General features: G+C 36.6%; 1 protein-coding gene and 1 non-coding gene across 4 annotated transcripts in view; both read right to left on the bottom strand.

The window, feature by feature from the left end:
* The window catches only part of LOC105674645 (protein single-minded), a 187,543-nt gene that overhangs the window by 124,811 nt on the left and 40,071 nt on the right, over positions 1-22,661 (bottom strand). The window lies entirely within an intron of this gene.
* TRNAD-GUC (transfer RNA aspartic acid (anticodon GUC)) lies at positions 9,692-9,763 on the bottom strand. The gene has a single exon. It is a non-coding gene; the product is annotated as a tRNA-Asp (tRNA).

Here is a 22,661-nt window from a genome sequence, read left to right as displayed (position 1 = left end):
CTAACAGATATCCAAAAGATAATCTCGGCTAAGATACTCGATGGCAAGCGATCATTACGGCAAGCGATCATTACGGCCACGACTGCGCGTTCTTCCCGGAAAGAGAGAACCATCGTAAACGTTAAAAATCTCCAGTCAGTCCTAATAATGCGATATTAATAACAACAGATTTTATTAGTCGGCGGTGGCCGATCAACCGACTGTGGGAAACTGCGAGAAGAAAGCGAACCAGTGCTGGGGCGAGCTCGACCACACCGGTTAATCGAGCGGCCGAATCGGAACTAGGAGCTAGAAAGAGGAAGGCGATAACGCGTTACAAAGGATAGACGGTACACTTCTTCCGAATATTCAATTCCTTAAACCTTTCCCGAATCTCGCTTCGCATCGCAAACAATAATTGCAGTCGCAGCGAAGGAAATGAATGGAAATGGAAATGGGTCAGATTGTATCTCGATTGTGAGAGGTCATAATGAAGAGTGCCGCGCATGGATAAAATCGAATGTTCGATTTATCTTTACAATGCTACACTTTACGCTATTATCATATTAATGTTGATTTTATTCTGTCTACATTAGCTTGCAGAATATAATAAATATTAAGCAAGAGAGTAAAACTTTATATTTTAATTTTGATTATTTACAGACAATGTAAGATACAACATCTATTTTATAACAACAATGTTCTATAAAAGCAAAGCAAATTTTTGGTTTAATTCTACGAAAATTTTTATAAAGTTCTATAAAGAAAATATTTTAATTCCATGAACTTAGTATATTTTTTTACATATCAAGTAATCCCCCGTTAAAATAGCCGAAACTCCGCGGCAGTGAAAGTCGATCGCGATTTCGTAGATACGCCGCGCGTTTCGGGAGACAGATCGGACTGAATCGGCAGATGGGACTGCCCGGGCACGATTCGATTTCGATCTCTCACTCTCGATCCCATAAATATCGGGGCGAGGCAGCCCGCCGGATAATTACGTATCGCGGCCATATACGTGGGGCGGAGAAGAACGTGGCGCGCGTTCAATAGGCACCGATATTATGCCTATACGTAGTCGCGGCACGCTTGACCTCCTGACACCCGGAATGATATAATAATAATTGTTGTATACATCGGTAACCGCACACTGGCACTCGCGCGAGTTCATTGGTTAGAGAGCGAGTCGTTGCGGCTGGCCGGAGACTCTCTCGCAAAACGAAGGACCCAGATACACTACTCGGGGTGGCCCGATATACACATAGGGTGGAGCACTTAACTCGCATTTCTCACTCGAAAGATACTGCCGTCGCACTAAAAAGTTATTAAGGCCGAGGGCTGCGCGGGTCAACCTCTGTGCAAGGCCGAAACCGAAGCGTTACGTTTCGCTGGCTGCAAGTGAGATATATTAAAAGATCTGATGGCTAAACTATAATTATAATAAAAATTATTAACTTCTTAATGTAATGTTTTCACCGTCTTATCTCGCCTACTTCTCTTTCTACTTAGAATGCAGCAGCATTTGCTGCTGTTACTTTTTCATAGCAATACTGATACGCAATGACGATATAAATATTATAGAAGTTCACGAATCTCATCAAAACACATTATTGCTCTAATCAAAATTTGCAAAATTTAAATTTCTTATCGTGAAGATGTAAAACGTATTTGATGCTAAACGAAATTGTGTGGTTGCGTGGTGACTCAAGTCGTTAAATTATCATTCTATTTTTCTAATTAATATAAAATGCTAAAGAGTACAATATGAAAAATATATTCGTCTATAAAAAACCCGTACGAACTAATTTATAAAGTTCTTTGTGTTTTACTCGAAATAATTGCAACACAAAAAGAAGAAACGGAGAATTTAATTTCTCTCACGGCGTTTTGATCTCGTTTCACAAACAAAAAAAATCGCGTTAGCCGGAGAACAACGATCGGAACTGCGTGTGGAGAGAAGAAAAGAACGAATACTTTGTATCTGTTGCTGAACCTATCGCGAGGCGAGTATAAAAGCGCAAAGGGTAGAAAAGAAGGGACAGTCAGTCGTGTGCTGAACGATGATCGGCCGGCCATGAAATACGTGGCCATTAACGGCCATAACCATTACCGATTCAACAGAATTGTGTGGTTAGCATGGTCTGATCCCCTACGTGCTTTACCTACTTGTCAAGAAATTAGCATATTATCTCAGCGGTAGCTGCGCTGCCTCCGATTCTCTGGGAGAAACGCCGCATTCCGTTTCTTCCCTCTCACTTTCTTCTTCATAAAATGCTCGCGATCGACATTATTACGATTAAAACTCGGGAATGATTGAAACGTTAATAACTTAAACTGTTCCCTATAAACATTTGGCAGACTCGAGTTCACAAAGGCCAAATTAATGCCTTAATTAATCAAAAATATTTCATAAATACGGTCCAATTATTCAAAACAAAAAAGTAATAAGCGACATCAAGTTAATTTATATCTGTACTTATAAATTTGGTTTAACTTACAGTACTAATTGTAAGTCGCTCACTAAATCCTCGCAACTTTCACTATTTGTTGTTAGCAAGTAAATAAACATTTTTTAAGCATATCCTTTTTTGTGTTAGCCAAATTAGTTTTTAATTACACTTGTGAATTAATCGACCTATTCGTTACTTCAGCAAATCAATTGTAGTTTTTGACAATCGCAAAAAAAAAAAAAAAAAAAAAAAAACTATCAACTGATAATCAAGTCAAGTGCCGCACGGTTCTCAAAAAGTTTCACTCGAAATCATTGAGAAACGAAAGAGTTGACAATTACAGACAGTACTGTCGACGTTTCGTCGGAACTTCGTCGTTGACTCAACCGGTCGTAATCGACGAAACGAAGATACTCAAACGAGCTGTCGAAAGCCGGAAAGGTAAACACAAATACCCGCGGAATACCGGCAAAACTGCGGTTTAAGTAGGCTTCTAAACGCGGGAGTTTCGACGTGGCTACCACGCTGCGGGATCATCGACTCTCGTAAGACTAACTGCCGCTCGTTTAGCGATTATCTCTTACTCTTCCAGCTTTCGAGCAGTTTATATCAACGAGCCTCGACTTCCTCTCTTTTTCTCTACTTTTTTTCAGGATGTAAACGTCCAGAATAAACGAGAATCGGCCGAGCGAATGGCCGGTATTTTTCTATAAAGCTATTAATTTCTCGTAAATTCCTATTCTTTATGTTTCACAACGTCAAGCAATAAACCCGAAAATCTTTAACGTAAACGGACGTAATTGGATCTCAGAGAAACGAAATAAAGATCACGGTAGCATCTTACGGCATCGCAAACCTTAATGGGGTTAACCTCGGCTAACCTAAGTATAATTAAAAACAGAAAATGATCCGGGGCGAATCGGTATTATTGATCTGGAGATTGTACGTCATCGTCTTCGACCTTGGTAACATTTGTACTTTACTTTGGCAGAAATGATACTTTTCTGTTATATGCAAGTATTTTATAATCATTACTTCGCATAATTTTGTACTCGCATTTATCGATCACAAATTATCCAATATTTTATTTGAGAAAACTAAAACAATATATTTCTGACCAAGACATATTAGAAAATACAAAATTATTATTTCGAGCCATTTAATTCAAACGATGATAAAGTTTGATAATCGCATTTAAAATTTTAGTAAATAATTTTTTGCAAATATTTTTTTATTAAAGTGAAATGCAAATATGAGCTGAATAGCAACTAAAGGCAGATACATTTTCCAAAAATTAAAATTTAGTTTTCAATTTTTCATGTTAAAGCTCTCGGATCATACTTTCATATATCGAATACACAACATCAAACAAATTGTGCAGAAAAATAAATCTCGATTTATATAATTTTGTGAGCACGCGTAAAAGAATAGCAGCGAGATACGTAAAATTCTGACATCGAAAGAGCAGATGCGCGCACCAGAGCAATCAACGCCACGAGTAAAGCGTATCATTGGCCCGTCCTCGTAAACACGAGTGCAAAAAACAATTATTAAGCGGAGATTGAAGAGAGGAGCAGTTGAAGGTGGGAGCAGAGGGCAGACGCGCGAGGCAAAAGCGAGGATCCCTTACGCGAATCCCACGGTCGTTCTTGCTCCTTTAGTTTCGGCTGCAGCGGCTGCAACCGTGCGCGGGGATATTAATACACCGATCGTAAGAATGAAATTCACCTCGGCCACGCCAGTAAATTAGAGTAAATCCGAGCCTGAATGATGTCGTTGAGTTCCAGAGCTCTTCAGTTAATGAGACATGCACATCTTTTTATTCCATTAAGCTTTTTACATCGTAATCCAATATTATGATCTCTAATACTCCCAATACATACTGAAAATTTTCCTTTCCGCTAATTATAAATTTGCATATCACTAAATGCAGCTATTCGATTCTGAGGTTCACGTATTAGGGAGATCGCATGCGACGTTATTATGGGTTGAGAATCGCATGGGCACATTTAGCGCTAAATGCGGGATACGAATGCGGGTCTGAGACATCAACGACGATGCAATTGCATCGATCTCGCGGCTCCCGGCGCGTGATTGAACAATTCCAGTTTCTCACGATTACATAGTAGAGACGGCAACTAGCATCGATTTCTGCACACCGTATACGATTTGCTGTCACGGCGTTTGAATAATGGAAACAGTTTCTCGCCGCGATCGTTTGGCATGTGTGGCATCGCTCGCTGTTGCAATAGGAACGATAATTAGGACCATCAATTTCTCTTCGAAGAGTAGCCTAACGATCGGAATCTCCTCGAACAATATTCTCGAATATTCTACCGATGCTATATTATACAGTGGAATTTACGTGTTGCATTCGAGATAATTGGCTGTCGAAAAGTTTACGATTTATAATTCAATTGAGTATATATGCACAGATCAATACTAAATGATTGATACTAAACTCACGATCAATGCACAGTCAGTGTTACGATATATTGCAAAAGTTTACATTTATTAAAAAAATTACTTGGATCTCACTTTTGTCATTGCATATCTGCGATTGAATATGGATAAATTAACAAAGTGAAATAAATTGAAACAAAACAATATCATATTGTGCCAATAATTTTTAAGTCGCACAATAAAAAGAACATGTGGACGCGTAGATTATAAGGGTCTGTTGCTAAGATCTGTTCGCTTCGCGGTGAGATCAAAGATTTAACGAAATTGGACAACGAGTACTCGTCATACACTTGACGTCGCGCGTCTTGAAATACTCAGAATCGCTAATTCGAAGCTTCATGGTCGAGGCAGTCGGTCAGTGCTCGTGCCTTCCTAACGGGTGTTCTTAAAATAGTAACATGTAATAAATAGTATCATATAACAAATGGTCGGAATTTTTATTTGTGTTTGATAGAAATACTAAGCAAAAGATACTTTATCCGTTGCACATAATATATTTGTATAATAATATTTTTAATAAAAAAGTCTAAAATTTGTCAAAAAATCTATACATAAAAAAAAATATAAGAAATCTAAGACATCTTGTATAAACATTTAAAATTTTAATTAGATATATTTGCTTATGTCATAGCCACTTTAAATAAAAACTTAAATATTTAATATAAGAAAAAAAAATTAGAGAGTTCTCAAAATTATTTCAAAATAAAAAAATCCTTATCCTTTTATTAAAAATATTCACGTAATGCTCGATGTAAATTTAAAGATTATTCTTCCTATACTTTTTCCGAATAAATAACTATTAATAAAATTCAAATGTCATATCTGTTAAAAGCTAGAAGAGATACCGTGAACGAGGCAAGATTAAATGGGATTAGAACAGAAAAAGGAGTGCGCGATCAAGGTGTGGATTAGTGCCACTACGAAATTGCATATTTATAAAATGCAAATTCTAATTGCAGTAATAGGAACGCAAAATTAATGATTGCATTTAAAACGCTTTATCAACGTGCGGCACATTTTAACTCACGTAATAAGCAGCACATACAGAGAGACGTGTACACATACGACAAGCTACCTGCGTTACATCATGCTACGTATCTACATGGACGCCTATGTACATACGATCGTACATAGAAAATAATAACTTAGACACTGTACTGGCAGGGTCGAACCATTATACTCGACAGTACACATACGCGGATAAGTCGTTCCATTATATCGACATACCGGCCGCTGATAATTACATATTTCTAATTAGCGTAATTAACAGTATAATTGAACCCTATTTCAATATGTCAACCCTCTCTACCTTCACTGATTGCCTGCCTTTTTTCTCCACCATATTTCAAAAGAGGTAACAACGCCCTTTTTTTCTCGAGACCGACATATTTGAATAACGCACACGCTTTATTGTCCCGAATTGTAAAAATAGAGCGATATATGTATATTAGAAGATGAATTAGAGAAATCTTAAACTCTCAGTTTTACATTCTAATATTTGAGCGATTCACCTAACATTATTTCTAATAGAGAAAGGAAGACATAAAAAATGTACATTGCAAATTAACAACACACATGTTAATTAAACAGTTTTCAACTGACTGAAAATACATATTAATGTAGGGCATAGTATGTGCATCTGATTTTTGTCAAGTCTAAGATGTATAATCGATAATAATTCAACTTCGCTAAACACAAGGAACCTTTTTCTTTAAAAAAATTGTATACTAACATAAATTTTAAAAAATCACCTTCTATGGCCTATCTAAATTCTATAATTTAACGTGCATGGCAGATCTCCGATATTATAGCTAACTTCCAGCGGTAAACAGAGTTAAGGGTGTCGATAGCGGAGCTTTCGGTGTGCGCCGTCTTTGCAAAAAATGGAAAAATATTTTTGTTATCGCTCTGCCGAGTGGTCGATCACCCGGCCGATGGGCGGGACTTGCATTTCGCGACGCTTTCGCGTCGGGTACGTAAACAGTCGGCGAATGTGCGTTGTAGGGTTAGCCTGGCAGCCGACCACGCCTACCGGGCGGAGAGAACTTTCGCACACCGGCGTATTACGTCGTCCAATACCGGAAGGAGCTTTCGTTATTTTGTATGAAAACGCACCCTGTGTTCCCCCCGGTATCCTGCGTCTGGTCATCTTTTTTCGTTCCCGCTGGGAGGAGTCGACTCGTGTCACTCGCCACGACGTGCGTTTTCAGATACGAATGTGTACAACATAATTTAGTAAATATTTCTTGGAAATATGCAAGAAAGTTAAAAGCTTTTTACATAAACTTCAAACATATATTACGTTTACTAAACACTAACATTTTTATAACAATAGAATTTTTATTTTAATTTCGTCATAACTATTTAAAATGAAATAAAATAAAACAACTATGCATATATAATATATTGCATAATATTGTTGGACATTTGTTTAAGTCCTTAAAATTTTAAATAAAAATTTTTAAACTAACGAATTCATACGATGTGAAAAAGAGCAGATTAAACCGTACATCTACGTTCATTAAATCAACATTTCACATTCCGCATTGACTAATCGCCTCTTGTGTTAATTTAAACGGGAATCGGCAGCGAGTTGGTTACGCACGGGGAAATAATTGTTCCTACGCGCGCATACTTAATTCATTTTATTTACCGGAAGAGGTTTTTGTATCGCTTAGAGGAACGGAATATCTACCGCTTTGTGTTCATTAGCCATTTTCCGGCTTTTTTCCGGCTGCGTGCATTGCGTAACTCGAAATCTAATTACACGTATACGTTTAAATATAGACATTCTGGATAAACATTTGAAGAAGCGTGTTCATCTTCCACGTGCGGCCACTCAAGGTATGCAATTTATCTAACAGTAAATCGAAACATTGCTACCATTCTCTGATTAACTGGTTAGAGAACTTCCATGTCCGGTGAAAATGTAAGCTGTCACACATACATATAACAATATCTGACGACTAAAACAATTAATATCATTCTTGAAGGCGGAAGGAGAAATATTCTCCGCGTTTCTTTTGCTTCTAATCCAAAAAATAAAGTCAAAGAAATTTTGAGAAACGTTTTGCAAACAGTATCCTATAAATAATTATTGATACGATAAAGAGAGTAGTGTTCGATAAACTGTTTTGTATGTTTTTAATTATCCTTTTAGTTATACTATCAATATTCATTATGTAAACGAAATGCATCAGTTGGGGTGATCTTGCGACATGTCGATAGCAACAGCCGCCACACAAGATAACGTATCTGTTTATTAATCTGTCAATGTGGGCCGCGCGCGCGAGAGGCTTTACGCAAAACTGGAAGTGTGCAGGTGCAACGTTCGTTAATTACGCGGTCCCCACCCCTCATTAACAATCGATAAGTATCTCGGCAATTAATAGGATATAGCCCGTTTCTTTTGACGTGCCCGTACGAGTGATCGTAATTTAAGAAAAAAAAACGCGTGCCGCAAGAAGGTCGATGGGGAAGTAAATGACAGGAGAGATCTCGATAGTCCCGGAAGTGACGGATCGAAGCGAATGACAGCAAATACAACATACACCTTCCTGTATCGCGATAAATGCAGCGTTTATCCGGCACAGGATGTACAGGTTGCGCGATATATTCGTAACAACATCACCGTGCCGTATAAAACAGTGTCGTTAATCGTCGCGTTTGAATTTTGCGTTAACTTTTTATGTAGTAAGACGGTTCATCCAAGAATATGTGACTTCAAATAATTAACATCACTATGCTTGTTCATTGGAATATCGTATTCATTAAAAAAAAATAATGGATATTATTGAAAGATTAAATTATTCAATTTTTATTAAGCCATTGCATTAATATTGCCAGGACTATTTATTGCAAGCATTCTTCAATTGAATAATGGTATTTGAAAAGAATGGTATCAGATTGATCGTCTAAAAGTGATTGCGGTTTCTACACTTCTCTATTAGATGAATGCATAGCTGATTACGAATCAAATAAGCTTAACAGTACTTCATCTCTTAACTGATCAAAGAATACACTCCCTCAAACTATCGATTTCTTTTTAAAAGACACCCTGTATGAAAACTTAGCATCCTTTATTCTTATTTATCTCATTGTGTCACGGTCTTTAAATCTCGCGCGAGGTGTTTACGGAGAAAAGCGCTTGACTGATTTGCCACGAATCGTTATCACGATATTTCTCTCTCCCTCTCTTTCTCTACCCACCCCCCTCTCGCTCTCTCTTTCATTCTCTCATGGAAACGCCGCGTAACCGGATCACTGTAAGAGAACCGGCAATTTCTCGCGTTCTTGCGCCGTGCCGCTCGCTCTTTCTTCGCCCGGCCCGTAATCCAATTCGCCATTACACCCGGTTCTTTTCCGCAAATGGGCGCGGCTGCACGCTGAGTAATTCGCTGCGGTCCCTTTTTCTGGGCTTTCCCGTCCCTCGGGAATGCAACCGGCCTGCCGTCGTGCAACTCCCGCCGTCTTTTCGCGTGGAATGTCGCGCGCTCGCGCCATAGGGGATAGCTCACAAAGCACCCTGTAAACGTGATTAATCCGCGAGGGTTCGCGTCACGAAAGCCTGAGAAACACTTGCAAGCGAATTTTGATTCTGATGAATTTCATATTACATCGAATAGTATGATCGAAACGCGATTTTATAAAAGAAAAAGAAAAATAATTTTCATTACTCTTACATGAATTAATAGAAAATATTTTTGTACATATGTGATGCAATTTAATATTAAAAAATATACGAACATTGTGTGTCTTTCACTAAAAAAAAAAACAAATAAAAAAGAAAAAAAATAAACCTCCCCGGCGGGGAATCGAACCCCGGTCTCCCGCGTGACAGGCGGGGATACTAACCACTATACTACCGAGGACTTCACGTTAAGCCTCGACATATTTACGGTTCACAAGGTACAATCAATATCTATAAAAGGTATAATGATAAAATCATAAATTTTATACATTTATAATTATTCCTGTATATAAAATGTTCAATCTACACAACCAATAATATTTTTCTTATTTTATGAAGCAAAAAATAATTATTTTTTGACAAATTTAAAATCTATTTTCTATCAACAATAACTTATCATTATCTTTCTTTGGAATTACATTAGAATTACATTACTATCAGAAAATATTAATGACGAAGACATAAAAAAGTATATACCTATATGCAAAAATGTATTTATACAACTTAATTATAGCTATACAAACGAGTGTGAAACTATTCGGTTATAATATCGAGATATTTTTTCAAATTCTCGACGTCGTGAATAAACGCTAAGTGAAAAGCTGAAGAGCCGCAGTGGCTGTTTCGTGGGTGTAGGTGCCGATGTGATTTCCGCCAGTAAATTTCCCGTGCGCCGACATAACCGACACGCGCAAGCACGGCGGCGTGCGAAACACGGCGCGCGAGCCGGTATTAATATGCACCAGCTCGGAAATAAATCCTTTTTACCCAGAACGAGGCTCGATTTCCATATCCCTGCTTGCCACGCGAAAAACATTTGCCGCTCGAAGCAATAAGAAGAAAATAAACGATCCGAGAAAAGAAATAAACGAGAAAGAGTGATGAGAAAGCGTAATGTAATAATGGAGAAAAAAATCGGGAGAATGAGAGAGAGAGAGAGAGAAAGAGAGAGAGAGAGAGAGAGAGAAAATGGTTAATCTCGGTGTCGGGATAACGAAAATTATGAAAATTTCGGCATCGCGGACGCGCCAAGATGGACGAGGGCGACGTCGACGGCGAAGGAAATGCGGCGAGAAGGCGAAGGCCATTAGAATCTTTCGCAATTACCGAGCTGGATTAAATTAGTACCCCGAGGTTTCGCGTGCTCGCTAATGGCCTTAACTGTTTGTAAATGTAATCGTGGATCCTTACATACGCCGGCGCATACGCGCGAACATATATATGTAGATCTGCGTGTGAATGTAAATTTGTGTGCCTATCTTACTAGGCTTGTATATGGGTATGTATGTACATGTGTGAATGGATGTACCAACGACGGCCAGGGTATAACAGACTGTACGACTCGTCTGTCCGTCGCACCGGTTATCACGGTGATTCGTCTGCGTGAACAGCGATTTAAAATCGTAATGTATGTAAACGGGCCGCGTACTTCGTCATTTTGCGCCTTTCGTCTTGTCTCACCCTTCGCCTCTCATTGACGTCAGAATGACGTTGAGTCACCTTTGACATTGTTCCCCCCCGCGGAATAGATAGCACCGATAAAATCGCGATATAGCTACAATTGACTTTATAACCGTTAAACTCCCTTAAATCTTATTTCGTTACAGTCATGTTTGACGTGTTCAAAAGAAAAATGTAGTAAGTTCATAATCTGCGAAGTCAATCATGTGATACAGCTTTATATATGTAGACTGAACCTTGCAATTCATGAATTTAATCCATTCTTTCTAAATTAATCATTTGATATCTTTAACAGTACACCTACATTATATAGAAGCTTGTTTCTCAATAAAGCTGAGTAAAAGTTAATTAAAAATCAAGCAGATTAAAAAATAATCGTCTGATTTATTTCTGATATTTTATATATTTTTAAATATACATAAAACAATCTCCGCAAACCAGGTGAGAGATACGTAAAAGGCAACTGTTATTGATAAGGGCTTTCACATTTCATAACTGCTTGATATTTTTGTAACTTATGTTATCAATTAATCTTACCTGCTTTGTAGCCGATAAAGTTTAAAATTCGCAGAAAATTTACAATGCACAGAGAGAAATGATGCATGAAAGACTTACCTGAAACAAAAAGAAATTAATTTCATTAGTATAACAGTAAAAAAATTTGCATATGTACAGATATATTAAGATTTACAAAACATATAACAGAATTTATTTTTCATACTATTTATCATAAGTCTTTTGATATAATTGCGATGTAAATATAATTAATATTTTTTCGAGAAATTAAAATTATAGAATGGTAATGATAAGCTTGTCAGGAGAAACGTATGGATAAAATAATACAGATATGTTTAACATGTCACGGAACCCCGTGATCGAAAATTCTGCAGTGTAATGCATCGATCTTATCCTCATTCGTTTAACCTAAGCACGGTCCCGCAATGGAACGCGATTGATGAAAGACGCCGACAGCGAGGTTGTTGATCGCGCATGTCGCAGAGTGACTGCTGATACCAGAAAGACTGTATAAGTCCGATAATAAGTCATTTAATCGGCCAAAGGCATCGCGCCGTTCTAATACGTTTTCTGCAGTAAGTGATACATCATCGTCCAGCGACATCCAATTTACAAAGTTTCATCGATCGTTTACACGATGCAACAAATTTTCGATAGAAAATAGAACATTTATTTTTACGCGACATTAAATTTCAAGCACCTTTTATAATAATTTTTTTTAATTTGAAATACACTCATCAGATGCCGGAAAAGAATTTTTAAACATTACAAAAAATAAATTCTTGACAAAAATTTATATGTGACTTCATATTCTGTACATCAACAATTTTATACAATAAAAAACACGTTCATACATATTCATTAAAAATATATTCGCGTAATCTCATTCCATGTCACATTAAATAATTAAGTATATTTAATATTACATGATATCTAACAACATATGCAACGACACGCAGTGACTTCAACCTGTTAAATAATAAAGAAACGATATTATTTTATTTAATTTGCAAATTTTGCGTGATAATACGCAATTAAAGAATGATTCGAATATTCAGTTTCTCGGCCTCCGTGTCACAGTGCACGAAATTTATGCATTTAATTAACTAACTTAGTCCTTACGTCGCCGATAACGTTAAACGTCACGGGAAAGGGTTGACGGAAGGATAAGAAATAAGTTAGCGGCTTACCACGACAGCTGATATCACGACAGCTTCGAAAATTCTATAATAAATCCCTCAATCAGCTATCGCACTGTATAATTTGCAATATAAATGTGCTACTTTGCTTAAATGTACATAAATTTTTTAAATAGATTTTCCTTTATTCACGAAAGATACACGAAAAGTCTAAACTTGTCCATATTGAGCAATAACATTAAGTATTTTAATAAATAATAATTATTCTTATTGCGTATTCTTGATATTCTATTTTCAAATCAATGTGGAAAAGTTTTATATTCTAGCAAAAAATTTAATAATAATTTTCTGCAATGACACAAAGTTAGAATTAAATTTTGATAAATTTGGAACAACATATTATAGATTAGAGCACTTTCAAGCATTTTGGCCGCTTCCATTCCTGGTAGAGCATAAGATAGTATAGAAAGAGATGATAGTCAAGAAAGTGAAGAGAGAGAAGGAAAGAGAAAAAGAGAGAGGAGGAGCTACTGATATCGGAGAGACTTATGTGCTTGAGCTTCACCATCGTAACCCACATCTCGACCGGAAATTAGCCAGGGAAAAATGAAGCCGCGGCCGCGCGCGGCTATCGACGAAAATCACCGTGGAGGTATTCGCAATTTTTTCGTGTACGCGATTCATCATTGTCCAGACGTTTACGTAACGAGTTTGGAAGCCGAGTAAATATAAATTTAAATATTGTCTTAATATAATCTGAACTTGTAAATTTGTTGCAAACTCTTCAATTTGACTTTAACTATTAATGTAATTTTATTTTATATTCAAAACAATCAAACTGATTAATTTATTGTGTAAATTCTGATTGAACTATGCAAAGCATTATGCAATTTTATGTTATTCCAAAATTCAATGCAACTAAATCATGAAAATAATAATGCAGAATAATATGTAAAACATTTGTTAGGAAATTTGTAATTGCGAAGAGATGTGCGGCATTTGATAACAGTTATGTATGCACAATGGCTGTTGTTATTGTAAAGTAAGTCATAGTTTGCCTAGATCGAGGTCTATTCGGGCGCATCTACGATTCTACGGTGCAAGTTGGCGAGCGATGCGACTGCGGCATGGTAAAATATGGAAATACGTCAGCCCTTTAGGGCATATCTGAGATAAGCGCGTCTACGGTGGATATTAAGTAACATTAGGCCATTACTTTCAAGTCTGGCTCGGCGGAACTTCGCAGGGGAGTCTGACTTTAACTCGGCACGCCTCTGCAAATTGTTCGACCATTAGAGTTACATCGCGCAAAGATGGATACATGCACACACACACACGCGTGCACGGTGCCAATGGCCGATTCAACGAATAATCTGTATTTTTTTTCCCTTTCAAGCAAATCAAATTATCGATTGATGGAATACGTAAAAGTGCGATTCGATGTGGGAATAAGAAGACTAACCGAGTCGACAATGATTGGAATCAACGCCGCGAAGTGTGAAATAGTATTCTTCGTGACTCTGCCGAGAAAGCAATTCTGTAATTCATACACTATGGCTTTTTTCTATCGATGATTGCCAAAATACCAGTACAATGTAAAGTTTATTGAAATTTTCATATTTACAAATTTTTTCTCCTAAACCCTTTTCTTTGATTTTATTGTATTTGTGTTAAAAAATAAAATATAGATACTAAAATCAAAATAATTAATTCAAAATTAATTATTTAATTAATTCAATGAAATTTATAAGTATTGAATTTTGATATGATGAAGAAATATAATTTGTTATGACAATTTGTTATGGGGTTACAAAAGTATATATCTCAAAGTTGCTCCGCCAGCACCCAATGCTCTTTCTGAGCCTCCTCCTCCTCCCCTCACAGTATGGCAACACAATTCACTCGCGAAAATTCGATTAATTATTATCGCGCGACATTTATACGGTACTCCCGACGGACAAAAATAATACTCGGATATCATCGCACGGATACGTTCGACACTTTGCAGGAAACGGCGGAAAAAAAAGAAGATCGAAACAATCGGTTAGTAATTAGTTTTTATAGAAAGATTTTTTTAAACTCAATTTTAACTCGATTTTCTTAAATGTTCAATAATGGTCTAATATTATTTATAAAAGTATTTATATGTTTACACATTTACATTACAATACGAGATATTAAAATGCATTAAACGCTGCAAAGAACGATTGCATAGTATTTTTTTAATAAAAAGAAGACGCATCGAAGCAGTTTAAGCGTAGCATAGCCGCAACGACTAGCGCGCAAAAATTAATTACTAATCGTTGCAGTGTTCTTTCCTTCATTTTTCTGTCATTTCCTGCAGACTATCCAACGTATCTGTGCAATGATATTCGAGTATATTTGTCTTAATGTGAAGTACGCGTCGAGAGTGCTGCATATATCGCGCGATAACAATTAATCGGGTTTTCATGAATATCATGAATCGTGTTGCTATGCTAAGAGGAATCTCAGAAAGAGCATCGGTCGCTGGCGAAGCAACTATAGAATAAATATTCATTTATTTGTTATTTATAAAATGTTGCATATAAATAATTATATAATGTAACGCACATAAAATATTTGAATATTCAGTAAAACATTTGCAGTATTTAATGTTCATAATTAAATTTATTATTATAAATTTTGTATAATTCTTTCGCGCAAACTGAGCTCTGCACTATGTGTCTTGAGAAAAATGCCGAGATAATCTCTTTCGGATTTTTGATACAAATAGCGAAAACACAGAGCTTTGCGCTAAGTATGCCACAAAAAATGCCAAGACGGTCACTCGCAAATTTCTCTCATTGTCAGATGAGAGATATAATTTATGCACACGCGAGAATGCGTATAACAAATTCTCATTTTATTTTGAAGATAATTCATTACGTGAGTGAATCGTACGAAGTCGCGAAAAAGATTGAAAAATATCACGCGCAAGTATGACCACAAAATGAATCGGAAGATCCTTATCTCGACTTGAAAAAAAAGCAGTTTCCGCATGACGTATCATTCATTCACGGTGCCCAACCGTTCGCGAGCATAAATAAAGAATAGAGAACATGCTCATATTCCGATACATATACCGACCCTACACTACCACATACACGCGCATATATAAATGCATGCCGATACTCGTCGCACACATAACGGATCATAAAAAAACCCTGTGGCAGCTGGTCATATAATAGTTTGCATATTCATTGGTTTTCTGGCTTATCGAGTCCATGTCATCAACGGCGTGCTTAATTGACTTCAGATTCCCTCATTAGCGCCAATAGATTAATTTCAAAACTCGGTTGCAATGCAAAAAAATTAAAAACTCGCAATTTTGTTGATAAACATAATTAACGTGTTTAAAACTAGGCTAAAAAAATTTTATTTAAATTAGAATTGCGTTTGTGAAATGAAATCTAGAAGTTTTTACTATCTCGAAATCCTTTACTATTTTGTAAGAAATATTTCACCAATTTCATCAAGAACCGTGTAGTTAGTGACTGTTTTATAATTTACGATATTACGTTTTACGGTTGTTATTCAGTAATTACGAAGCATTTCACACAAGCGGCGCATCCGTAAAGTTCAATGAATCACGATATTTATCGCTGAATGCGCGCAATTCTTAAATTCTCGCGGCAATTCTTCATCAACGGTTACTTTCTATAGCGAACAACAATCACGATGATTCTATACCTCCCTCGCCATAATTGACGTGCGGCGCGTGTAAAACTTCCATAGGTTACTTCGTGCATCGCTCTTTTACTTTGAGAGCTCTGATCGCGCAGTACAATGCGACCGTAAAAAAATTCCACGGAACTTTCAGAAACGAGTTCGTGCTTCGTGCGACGACGAAACGCAGTAGCAGAATTTCGACGTCCTACGCGTCTCTAGACTTCATAATCGAGGATGTAATTTCGAGCAGTTATATCCAGAACAATTTACCGGGCACTTGCCGTAGCGTCTAGTCGGCTGAAAGGAGTAAATAATACCGGACGAATGCCTCCGAGTTATTAGCGAGCGGGAATGCGCGCGGGAAACTTTCCAGACTGTTTCCAGAAAGTAAAAGATGACACGAGAACTTCTGGAAATTCCGTCGTTCTGGAATACGCTGTTATGCACGGAATAAACGAAATTTATCGCAGTAGTTTCTCGTACGAATAAAGTATGACTCACAAAATTCAAGTTAAGGCAATTCGTTCTTAGAAGCGCTCAATCCAGAGATTTTTTCCCTTGAATTCTCAGACAAATAAATATTATGCTTCCATATTATAATAATTTTAATAATTCGTTGATGGATTTCGTATACATCGCTATCATACAATCAATAATTTATTGAAATAATAAAGTTGGTTTATCAATAAATTTGTGATTAAAAATCTTGTTTTTAAATATTCACCTAATCATAAAAAATGGAATTAATAATACATTTACAAACAGGATGCTCCACAAGTGGACGTTCCCGTAGGAAGACGTCTAAAATGTTTTTACTGAATTACTTGTACACGCACACGACAGAGTGACTATCATGTTGCAACCGCGTCCACAGATAATTCTTAAAAGCAAGTGATTTTTCTGACTACCACTCGGTCGGAAGGAGCAAACTCGATAGTAAAAACCGATCACCGTATGCATAATCTTGAGAAGATTTTCTTCTCTCGTCCCTGACCACCATAATTTAATCTGTTCTGAAATACGATTTACATGGAGAGAATCGTGTTTTCATCTCTATTGGTCATCGACCAAGCGCACAATGTAACACAACATAATACAGATCGCTTCTACCATTCTTTTGTGTGAAAATCACCATTTACTAAATTCTAATTTTCTTAGACATTTTATTAATAAAGTTTTTGATTAAATTATTGTTGATATAAATTCATTTTGAAATAAAATAACTTAATCTTAAAATTTTTCAATAACCAAAATTTGATTTCAAATTTGCAAGAAATTATAACGTAATCGCGTGCAATTTCTGATATACTTTTTGTAGAAAGCAATTATACTGTGCGGATAAAACCATATCATTTATCAATTATTCGCTGATGCTCAATTATAGTGTGCCCTTTACGCGATATAGAAACGATCGCTTAGAACATGCGTTAAAAGTTTTGTGTGAATATTAAAATGGACGAGCGTAGGACCTCCACTAATGAAACGGGCATTTATTATTTATATCGCGTCTTGGCAATCAACGATGTATTACGCAGCAAGTGTACGTTCGTGTTGGGAAAGTGCCATAACTTTCTGGCCGGTGATGATTATAATCTAAGCTTTGTTACCTGTAATCACTGCCACAATATATCTTTGAATTATGTTTATTCTCAGATCCTAATCTCGAGAGGAGTCAAAAATGCGACTTCTAGATTAAGTTTACATAGTACACACCGCTATTATATTACGCGCGTATCGCGGCAAGTCCTTCCCGATAACGGCACGAAGAAGTTATCAATAGAAATTTGCATATCTCCCTGTATTTTATATGCATTAAAATTTAACTGCTTATTTCTACGTTAAAAACATACCACCCATATTTTTTTGCATTTGATAAAAAATTTTGAAAAGAGCGTTTCAGCAGCGCTCGTATCAGTGTTTTTATGTGTTATTTAGTATGCGCATTAAAGTTGCTCTGTTTTCAGAATGTAATATTTCGGAACGACGCGTTTTACAGATGATACGCAGCCAAGCTTCAAATTTTATTAGATAATTATATGGACAATCTACTCGCAAGCAAAATAATCATAATCTCATCAATAAATGTGACCCGTTAACTAAAATTCTTCGTTCATTCCATTGGTTGAAAGATATAGCGCTTTCATGTCAATGTGTGTACAAAAACTTTTCAAAAAAATGATTAACAGCAATTTATTTAATCTTCTTTCAGAGATTCTGCGAAATTTTGTACCGTTGTCGTACAATTTTCATCACAAAATATTTAACATTACCCGACAACGCCCATATAAATATAAGAGAGCTGTTTTGTTGCTCGATATGTTTAATTAGCATAATTTCATGCCCGCCAGTACTGGCAGGTGGGACACGAGTGGACGACTACTCTGCTTCCGGCAGGCATTCGAGGAAAGTCACTACCACTTCAACGCGATTTATTTAACTCGATTACGTGAAAAAATACACATAAAATGTGAACGGCCAATGCTCAAAATTATAGAGTAATAAGTTTCATCTCAGAAACGCAGAGACCTCGTGAAAGTAATTATATCATATTTCCTATAAAAATAAATAATGTAAATGGTGAACAATTAGTTTAAAAAATACCATTTATTCTAAAAATATAACAAAATAAGTACAAAAAAATAATAAAACTTATTATCTTAAGATGTAAATGAATAATAAAAGAAATGTTGTAAACAACTAAAATGGGAAAAAATTGCTTTCTAAATTTTTCTCCCGTCTTCATATTATAAAACCCCAAATTTTAAAAGTGCTTGCCGTACTTTCATTTTAATCTCCGAGATTCAACTATATGGATCGGCGTTATGTCGTCGCTCGTTGCATCAGAAAGAATACTGTACGCATTTTTATGTTTTCGCTGAAACAACGAACGCTCACTGACATGCAAATCCCGGCGCAATCATTCTTACAAATTCGAGTTAGGTCGGGTCAGCTTGAGCCAAACTCGGCTCGCAGACGTGTAATCTGCCGAGCTAGCCACTAGGCGGGGTAATGATACGCTCGCGATCAGCGCGGAGGGGTATCAAGATAGCAGCAGCGGCTAGTATCGCCACAGAGAAGTGGTACGGTCGAATGCGGTGGTGAGTACTCGGTGAGACAAGTCGGAGCTTCGAGACGGAGCGATCTATATTTATGTACCTGGCGCGAACGTTTGATCTAGATGTATAGTCACCGAGCGGACCAATACCGCATTGTGTTCTACTGCCATTTGCTAAACGCAAGTGAAGCAGCTACGGAATAGCTACTAATTTGTCATCGAATACAATATTTCGATCCTTCCAGCCTGCATTCAAATACTATCGCCTTCCAAGAAATACGTCAATAAACCTTTTGTAATTTATAAACGTATTCTGTTTCTCTATTTTACGGAATACATTTTGCCAATAAGAAAAGTTATTTGAAGAAAGTTTTTCTTCTGAAAAATTAAAAAGTAATTTTGAAACATCTTGTATTACGATAAATTGCTTGTTTTATAAATGAAAGAAATTAGTACCTAATCATTATATTGGAGCGATTATTCATAATCACGAATTTTGATAATTTTGGGTAATCTGACATATCGCGGTTCCTCGTTGTTATATTATGCGAAAGTGTTCATTCCGTAATTTCTCGTAGAATGCTGCTAATTAAACGTCAAACGTGGAATTTTATTTGTAACTGTGCAAAACCATAACTGTCAATAAGTGGCGCCAAATGAGCATCTAGTGTAAGTTAACGAGGATGCTGCGGTACGCTAGGCGGTAATTATTTTACGCCACTTGCTTCTAAATGTAGCTCGCAACAGTATAAAATTCTTAGCGGTTACGCCCCTTTGTATACGTTGCCATTCAATACACCGCAGTTTGCAGCCATTTTGCCAACCGTTACCGAATTCACTCGCGTTTACCAAAAAAAGTTACGAAAAAATATATATTTATCCGAATCATATTTTCTTCTGATATCTGAAATTGACGCACTTAACGCGTTTTCATTAACTTTATCAATTAAACTTTTTTATGATCATCGTTAAATCACCGCAAAACCAAAAAATTTTAATAGCCGCAAATTTACATATTCAATATAGCATACGCTTGTATGATGCAGCATCTCGTCTTTCTGCGCCATAATTAACGTATACTGAAAGCATGCCTTTTATTATTCCACTTTGATCTAACAAAGCATTCAGTTGATATGTATTCGCTAAGTACGAAGCGAGAATTATCTGTATACGATTACTGTTATTACTCCCTCAATTGAGTATCTCTAAATCTGGGCGCATCCCGACAGTTTTTAATTACTACCCGCTCGCGATGTAACGCGATTCCGAGTATGATTCTGAAAGTTAATTGCCCGGACAAGAATTCGACACCGCGTAGACTCCGTGAGATCATTTTTGTACGTGAATCAAAAACTAACCGTACAAGTCAGTCCGTAATAACACCGGTTAAGGGAAAAGAGGTACAATGCGCGTTGCTAAAGATATCGTACACGCAGCTACCGTGGTAATAGTAATTAAGCCTTTGCATGTGAGGACGCTCATTCGACAATTTGATAAAATTAGTTTCTTATCTTCTCTCTGACAAACGCGTGCTATTTTACAATATATACAAATAATTTCTGATACCATGATACGCGTTTTTTTATGCGTTCTTTAATTAACATTCACATTTTTTAACGCGCTTTAGTATTGATATAATTATTATATTTGTAATTCGATATTAAACGTCTCGCGATTTCTTGGGCACACGAGTTTATTATATAAAATCTTATGTATTCATGATTAATTTCTGCGGGAGAAACTTGATCGTAAATTACGCTATTAAAGTGCCTCATATCGATTACAGAACCTATATATATATATATATTAACGCAAATTGATTATAGTATGTACAATTTACATCATCACGCATTAAGGAAAACAAATTACGTCAGTTGAAATCCTCGCGGCTACTAGTTAAACTCATACGTTAAACGCTTCTTTCTAAAACAAATAAAACTAAATCTTTCGACGCCACACAGAATATCGTAGTCGAAGCGTCCTTGATCAACACGCGATGTTGTACGACATATTCATATAATAATGAATGATATCGATACATAAAATATGCCAGGAAGCAATCAATCATTTGCCGTGCTCGATCTCAATTTATCGGTAACGTGTGAGAACAGCCGAGTCCTTTGAAGGAAAATTTACAAGGTCGATCAACGAGCGATCAACAAGCTCCCTGAAAATTAACAGTGATAAAAAACAACCGACCACTTTTCGCTGGTATAAATCATACGTTGTGAGATCACTGTCTAGTTCTCTTACGCAAATACACTTACGCCTTTCACTTAATCAATGAAAAAAAAAAAAAAAATAAAAGACCGAAGAGTGTATTTAACAGCGATGAGACAAGTTTAGGCATTTAACTTTCATTCTCTTAACTTTCCGTGGGAGAAAAGATGGAATTTGCCTATAACAGCAACCGCATTGATTGTGCGTTCCGATACTTGCTGGTAGCTTCGCTTTTAAACCAAAAACAGAAAGCTCAATGTAAAACCGTAGTACAGCAGGAGATAATGAAACCAGAAAGGGGATCCGGGCTACCCTGTATTTACACGGCGCGGTGCGCCGCCCCGTGAGCATTAGCTCTATCTTTGTACCGCCCAATCTCGCGTTCCTGAAATGCAAATTCTACCGAAACGAGCGGATGGCGAAATGAAGGGATGCAGCGCGGTGCGGCGCGGCGACGACGGTCTAACCGTCGGTTCCCGCGACTTGTCCCGGACGCGTTGTATTCGTCGCATCAGAAAGAAACGGTTCTCTAGTAGCAGAATCACAATGTCGCAAGATTCAGATAGTACGACATCGAGTCTATATTTAGTCATGTTTCTGTAAATGCATTTATATTATTAAAAATATTTAAGCATAAATTATTATTCGAAACATGTAATTTTGTTGGAATAAATTTTCCATCATATTGTAAAAACTATTATAGATCCGTTTAATATATCAGAGTATAATAATGAACGAGTTTTTTTTGTGAATAGTAGTATTAAAATTTATAAATTATTTTCTTCAGTTATTAAGCTATAAATGGTTTTTGTTTTACTATAATGTTTCTACTAGCTATGAACGCGCAGACAAAAACTTGGCTATTGCTGGCGATAATTCTCTTTCAAGAAATACAATGATATAGAATCATCGACGTTGACATGTATGTCGAGTTCGCGAAAGCACCCTCAGAACGTCTATCATTTTCTTATAGCAAACTTCTCCTTTCAAAGAGACTT

This window comes from Linepithema humile, chromosome 1 (assembly GCF_040581485.1).
Source record: "Linepithema humile isolate Giens D197 chromosome 1, Lhum_UNIL_v1.0, whole genome shotgun sequence".
NCBI classification, from domain to species: domain Eukaryota; kingdom Metazoa; phylum Arthropoda; class Insecta; order Hymenoptera; family Formicidae; genus Linepithema; species Linepithema humile.
This window is presented reverse-complemented; position numbering and strand designations above follow the sequence as displayed.